The following is a 7703-nucleotide window of genomic DNA, read 5'->3' on the forward strand; positions in this document are numbered from 1 at the left end:
CCAACTTCTTTACTCACCTCTAACACACTACGGAAAAATAGTTCACACTCCATATTCATCAATTTCCTCACTTGCATTACCGAAATAACTAAATATTCTTGGTCTTCTCAAAACATCTATATGAGGTCAACCTTCCAATAGGGTTCCTTAAACTTACTTTCTGAATTTCACAATCTACCTTAGCCTTGTACAAACTTAGCCAGTCCATCCCCAGAATTACATCTAGGTCCCTAAAATTAAACTTTTGTCGAATCAGAAGGGAAAACGCAATCTTTTGTCTTCAAAGGCAAGTTCTTAAATAACCTTATACACCTTATGGTTACACCGGTGGGCATAATAACAGGTAAATGAAACATTCAAAATCTACTAATTTCAGACTTTTAATAACAAATGACAAAATGAAAGAATAAGTTGCTACCGAATCAAATAATGTTTAACTAGCACAAAATTAATAAAAAAAAAAAAAAAAAAAGGGTACCATGAACTACGTCTGCAGAACGTTCAGCTTCATTTCTAGTCATCATGAACGGTTTGCCCGGAGTCTTATTCTGGTTGTTATCATTTGTAGGCTTATTATAGTTCTCTTGATTGTTTTGTGCCCCTCCAGGCTTTGAATTTTGGCCTCCAGACTGGTTAAACCTCACTTGGTTCCCACCTCCATTACTATTTTGTTCCTTCCTGTGCTTAGTGAAGCACTCAAACTCTCTATGCCCCCTTTTTTGACAATAGTGGCAATTCACCAATTTTCCTTTACAGTCCTTCCCAGGGTGGTTATTGTTGCACCTCTTGCAGTGATACACTCTCTCGGATTTACTCTTATTGTTGTGCCCCTGACTGTTTCCTCCTCGAAAATTTCCATTTCCATTTTCATTCCTATTCTCATTCATATTCCTCTTGAAATTCCCTTGGTTTTCCCGGACATTAAACTCTTTTCTTTTCTCCCCAACAACATTTTTCTCGTCCCTTATGGACTGTAAACCGTAAATATGAGCGGTTCTCTCATACACATTATCTAAAGATGTAAAGGTTTCTCCACCTAATCCCAACTGGATCTCATCGGTCAACCCTTGCTCAAACCTCTGAGCCTTTATTTCTTCTGTGGCTACAACCTCAGGTGCAAACTCCGACAGCGCTATAAATTTGCTATAATATTCAGCCATGGTCATACTCCCCATCCCAAGGTTTATGAATTCCTGCGCTTTTCGTTTTGTTATGAAAGGAGGATAAAACTTTTCCCTCAACGCAACAACAAATGAGTCCCAATTAAATCCTTCAACAACACTTAGCCTAGTTCCATTCTCTTTCCACCATAGATCGGCCTCATCTTTTAGGTAAAGGACAGCTTGACCTACTTTCATATTTTCAGGACAGTTTACCACCCAAAATAGTTTTTCAAACTCCCTAATCCAGTTTTCTATGAAGGTCGGGTCTGCTTGCCCCTCGAAATATGGTGGCTTAAATTTCGCAAGCCTTTCAAACATGTCCCCTGCAGAATCGGGGCGCTCAGTTCTTTCCTGGGCTAGTTTTTCCGCCAAGAGGCGAAAAACAACAGCTAGGTCATTATTGTTGGTCATCCCAGAACGCGACCTGAAATTAATATACTCTAATTCAGGTTCGAAACTTTACTTATATTATCCTCTAGCAAAGTAATATCACACCAACATCCAAAATTCACGTAAAATAAACAAACATTTACGAATGTGCAACAATTATTTACGAAGGTAATCCCCTCGATCATTTATGAATGATATTCACATACAGGGCATTCAACTGAGAAATAAGAAACACAGTCCAATCATCACGAATAACAAGGAAGCATAAAAGAAGAAACATTCCCCTTGCGTCCCAAAATAAACTTTTGATCCTTTGGATAATCAATAATCTAACTTTTACTCCTCAAAAGAATGTTTATAACAACCCCTAAATATTAACAACACACTTGTCCTCAAAATAAAATAAAAGTTCTATGATATAAACATAAACTATGGTTGGCGAATTATGGAATTCTCACACTGGAAACGAATACTTTAACTTTTATTGCTAATTCTATAAAGGTTTAATACATCCTTGAAAATAATAAAGAATAACTCAAACTCTTATTGCTTTAACTTTGAACTGTTGTAGCTTTGCTACTTATTCTCCAAAACATTTAAGAACAAACTAACTATTACAACTTCAAATGTTTAAGGCATCTTGTCTATCTGTTCTTTCCTTGGAAATTTGTGAAGTGAAATCTAGATCCTCAGTATTCGTCGATCTTCTCAAAGGATCCTATGTTGGTGTACTTGGAAAGAAGCGTTTTATTCATGAAACAAACAACTTAAGATCTTACTAACGATTTCCCAACCAAAGCATAATCAGAATTCAATAAAACAATAAGTTTGGTGGAATCAAACAATTTCTATGCACATTTACATGCAACACTTAAACATTTAACAAATGCACATAGCAATTAACTTCTTATGCTAGCAATTAACTACTAATGCACATATAATTCTATCCTATATGCCCTTTCCTATATTACCCATCTCTCATAATAAATCATAATAGGTCAAACATTGAAGAATTTAAAGAATAAAACAAGAACAATTAGTAAGAAAAAAAGTTTATTAAACGAATTAATAATAAACGAATAAATAAAATAAAGAAATTTTATTATTATTATTTTTTAAAACGAATAATTAATAAGAAATTTTTATTAAACGAATAAATAATAAACGAATAAATATTTATTAAACGAATAAATATTAAACGAATAAATATATTTAAGGAATAAGATTTTTTTATTTTATTATTTTTCGAATATATTTAATTTAATTTCGAAAATAAAGAAAAACGTACTTAATTCACATAAACGAAAAGTTTCGAATAAATAAGTTAATTCCGAACATAAATAAGAAGTATTATATACTTTCAAACAAGATAAAAGGAAATCGGCCCCCCAAAAAAAAGTACCAATTTTTGAACAATATAGTGCGTAGAAGCTCGATTTTTAAGAAATTTATTTTAAATAACTAGATAGTTAGGCGCCTAAAAAAAATATTAAAGTAAAACCTTAGCTTCTAGATACCACTTTGTAACACCCCGACAATTCTCTCTTTTCTAAAATAATCTTTTAATATAAAACGTAGAGAATTATCAAGGCATTATCGCCCGTGTGAAAACGTAACGGCTTATTCAGAATTTTGCAGCGGAAAACATAAAACTAACTTTAGGTTTATAAATAATCGATTACAGGTTTAATCCCAAAAACCAATAAACGAAAAATAAGGAAATATAAATAGTACGACCAGTTTAAAGTCCAATTAAACAAACCCAAGTCAACTTAGCAAATCAAAACTAAATACAAGCTCTCTATTCCCGATCCCAATGATGCAACATCTTCAAACCTGCAGATGGACAATGCTTATTGATCCTTAGAGACTGCTCACCAAAGATTGGGTCATCACAGGATCAATAAGGCATAGCCATGATCAACATGCACAAGCAAAAGCACGTAATCAGCAAAGCTGAGTACTACATACTAAATCAATAATAATCCTAACATGATTCTATCAAACGAACAATCATAACATGATGTTGATGAAATATAAGTAAAGGCAAACGACACATATTAATTTGAATACCACACTTGACTAGACTAAGCTAGACTGGACTAGACTTTGATAACAATAATATTATTTTAATTGAAATAGGCAATGGACCGAGTTTTCTAGCTAGGCGAGGTACGGGCGCGACTCCGTAACCTCAGTGACCTGCGATATCGAGGAACGTTTGACTGAAAATAGGACGCGGTGATCAATCCGGTCCGAATGAAAGGCCATGGGCTACCACCATGAACCCCAACTCCTGTTTGTCCGTCACTTTAGACGTGCACAGTCTAAAGCTATTGCTACTCAGTTTCACTTTACATGATTTACAAATTGACACCCTGTTATGACTCAACAATCACATAAAGCATGCAACTCACATTTATTTATAACTGTTTTTATCTTGGAATTGAGTAAGTGATCACAAAGGCATCAAACAAGACTCATTCCAATTAACTCCAATCTTTTCTTTAATACTGATCAACCCCTGAATATGGGTATAAGGTTTCAACTTACTAAATAAGGTCCTCCGCCCTCATAAAGTAGTGAAAAGCTAAAAAGGGAACAACAATTAACTAATCTGAATTATATACTAAATAATCTAGTGTTCCCAATCGAACATGTTTGTATCAATCTTCCATACTAACATGTTATAATCCTCAAAATGCAATAAAGGTTTAATATGTTCATCCAACAGTATCAAACATGCAATTTCAACCTGACTAAGTTCATCAACAACATTAACATAACCAAGTTCATCAACAATTCAACATGGTTTCAACAATTAGCACACATTCCAAGCACCCAGGTATGTACGTACCTTGTGTAAACAAACTGCAAGACCACTTTAATAATTCAAAAGTCGCCTACGGAGAATTCTCCACCTAACAACAACCAATATAGACTCATATCAATTCATATTGAATTTTCAGCAACATTAGGGAGCTTCAAACCCTTCCTAAACATAATTAGAACATTTCCCAATATCGAAACTTGAATATTTGATTTCCTAGCATCATATTTATTATGTTAATTATTGAAATTCGTTGAAAACTCTTCAAAGCATCATACTTTGAATTTCCAGCAATATAACTACTTTCAAACTACTCCAAAACATAATTAACATGTTTGAAATCATAATAACAATAACTTTAATAATTCCTAAACATCCTACCATGATTTAAATCATTAAAAACCTTAAAATTCATACTTTAAATAATTAAAAATCAATATTTCAATGCATTTATATAATCTGAAATTAATAATTTAATTATGCAAACATATAATTCTTGAAATTCATAATCAAATATAATTTAAATTCAAGAAACATAATTAAATCATTAAAACGTAATTCAATTCATTAATTAGTTTAGGGTTTAAGAATTAACCAAAAAGAGAGACAAAAGGGTGGTTGGCCGGTGGTCTGAGACGGCGGCAGCAGAACAGTCGGCGGCTGACAGGCAAGGCAAGATGGTGGCGCAGCGGTGGTGGCTGCGACTGACTCGTGTTTGCGGGATATGAAGAACGAAAAGGAGTTCCGTCGAGCAAGAGGGAGGACAAGGGAGGACGTCGGTTGGTGTGGGCAAGGAACGCGGCGGCGCAGCGATGCAGGCTGGGCGGCGACGTGGCGGTGGTGCTGTTGGTGGCTGTCGCACGTAAAAAAAAAAAAAGCAAGTAAGGAGAGCAAAACGCACGAGAGAGAGGAAGAAAGAAATACGAGGGGAGAGAAGAGGTTACCGGACGAAGGAGGAAGTCGGGCGTCGGAGGAGAGCAACGGCGGCGGCTGCTGCTTGACCGGCGGCGGTGGTGGTTGCCTGAGAGGGAAGAAAAGAGAATTAACGTGAAAGAGAATGAGGGTTTCACGTGAGTGTGTGAAGTTGAGTGAGGAGAGAGAATTAGTTGTGGGTAAAATTTGGGTTTAGGGGGTTTATTTACTTTGTGGGCTATAACAATTGGGCTAAGATTAAGATTCCTTTTCCAATTTGAGAGTATTTAAATTCAAACCCGATTAGAAATACTTTTCCAAAACCGAAGTGTTTCTATGTTTCAATTCGTTTTCGAATTATGATTCTAAAGTGTTTGATTTCAATAAATCATTAAAATATTTATAATTCATTTAAATAAAATAAATATACATTAAATATATATTTATTACTAAAATCGACCAATTTCATTTAAATATAAAAAACTATACGTTAACATATGTTAATAAACTTTATAAATTTACGGGGGATTACAGATAATATCTTGGACAATTGAACTATCATGCTAGGTCCTTTAAATCAATCTAAACAAGATAATCACGATCGATCTAGTATTATGTGTTGCATATTGCTAAAATCAATTCAGATTAGTTTAATAATTAACGCATGTCCCTTCAATTTTTTATGCTGAGCTAGTAAGGATATCCTGCCTCTGGAGTTATCGAACAGTGAGTACTCCTCTCGGTAGTTACAGTCCTCCGAACCCTCAATCTCTACCCTGCGGGTGTACGTTGAGAGATCCCCACACCAGGGATCACAAGGGAACCTACGGCCGTTGTGGTCAAACATAATTGCACTCCCTTTATGTCACGATAACCGGGTTTTGTCAGTTTTTCTCATTTTCTTTAAAAACTGAATGGCGACTCCTATATTACTAGTCAATTGGGTGTAAACTCACAGGAAATCCAATTACACTTGATTTGACAAAAAGAAACGTCACGCCCACGAGGGATGAGGTCACGCATTAGCCTCGTGCTTTTTCGACCCCCTCACAGTGGCGACTCCACTGGGGCTAGTGAAGGAAATACTCGTGCTCGTAGGTAATCAAAATAGCCGAAGGGTGAAACGATCCTACCCCGCGTTTATTTCCCCATCAAGTTGGGACGACCTGAAAATCAGCATATTAATGTGAACGGACAGAACCGCATAACGAATCTTGGCTCCCTTGAGATGTTTCATCTCGGGAGTTGGGACTAAGGATACCCATCGCCAACCGGGGGGTGCATACGCTTCGAATGTTGTCCACTCGGCACTTTTCGCTAGTAGTACACCCATCCCAAACCCAATCGCTCGCCCACTAGGTCCCTCTCATTGGTGCATGCCCCCTTGGCTTACATCGTGATTGGCCTCTTGGGCGAAATTCGTCTGTTGAAGGCAGTACCTCGACCGGGGCATCTGTTGGATCTGTGATAGAAGCGGTACCAAGCCGGCGCAAATACTACCCATAGAAGCCTATCATAAACTACATGACATATTATTATTTTGCCTCATGATGTAATGTTAGTTATGTGTAGCGAATTATGTGATTGTGTGTGACAAATAATGCTAGAAAACCAACGACCTTAAAAATTGTCCAAACATTCATAAACCAATTGGCCAAAGAGTTATACCAAAATACGTGTTCCGCAAACCCGAACGATCGCCAAAAAATAAGCGACGCTCAGGATGGCCCGTAACGAATCCCACAACGCTGCACAACGCGTAAAGGACGTTATTAGGCAAGCACGCAAAATTAAGTTGCATAAACAAAAAATATACGAGAACAGAAAACGAGCACCAGTCAGGGACGCATTTTCAGCGCCCCTGGCTGGGCACCAATTATTTCAACGCCCCTGCTGGGCGCTGAAGTTGCTGCTTGGCCTTCTGGCCAGGCACCACAGCCTCGGTGCCCGCGCACAAAATATACGTAGCAATAAAGAAAATTCGTAACAAATTTGCTACGAGGACGTATGAAAAGGCACTCAATTCTAAGAACAACTTATAAAATAAATAACTCCTTGCGTCGTCATTAGTATGACGACAATGTTCGGCACCAAAACCGAGCATGCTAATTAGAATGACCTTGAATGTCACATGGGAAAAAGTATTCAAAAAATGATGTTCGAATAAAGTTTTCAAGGAAAAAATAACGTTCGAATAAAAAATAAATAAATCCGAGTCTAGACTAGGCTATGCCAAAGTACAATTTAAATCCTAAGTCTTAGTTGTCTTATCCATAGAATCGGTCCTAATGCTTGGTGTCGTTCTGCAAGTTAAAAGGTTAAACCATATTGAGTCTCCCTTCCTAACATTTAAATCAATAAGCACCCATATGTAATTGTCATCCCTTGCTAAGAATCTACGGCCTCAA

General features: G+C 36.6%; 1 long non-coding RNA gene across 1 annotated transcript; it reads right to left on the reverse strand.

Moving 5' to 3' along the window:
• Nucleotides 1-2953: 2953 nt before the first annotated feature.
• On the reverse strand, nt 2954-5407 carry LOC130460739 (uncharacterized). The gene is made up of 4 exons (XR_008920832.1): nt 5328-5407; nt 4979-5236; nt 4411-4474; nt 2954-3423 (listed from the first exon to the last, which is right to left on the reverse strand). It is a non-coding gene; the product is annotated as an uncharacterized lncRNA (long non-coding RNA).
• Nucleotides 5408-7703: the final 2296 nt, after the last annotated feature.

This window comes from Spinacia oleracea, chromosome 5 (genome assembly GCF_020520425.1).
Source record: "Spinacia oleracea cultivar Varoflay chromosome 5, BTI_SOV_V1, whole genome shotgun sequence".
NCBI classification, from domain to species: Eukaryota; Viridiplantae; Streptophyta; class Magnoliopsida; order Caryophyllales; family Amaranthaceae; genus Spinacia; species Spinacia oleracea.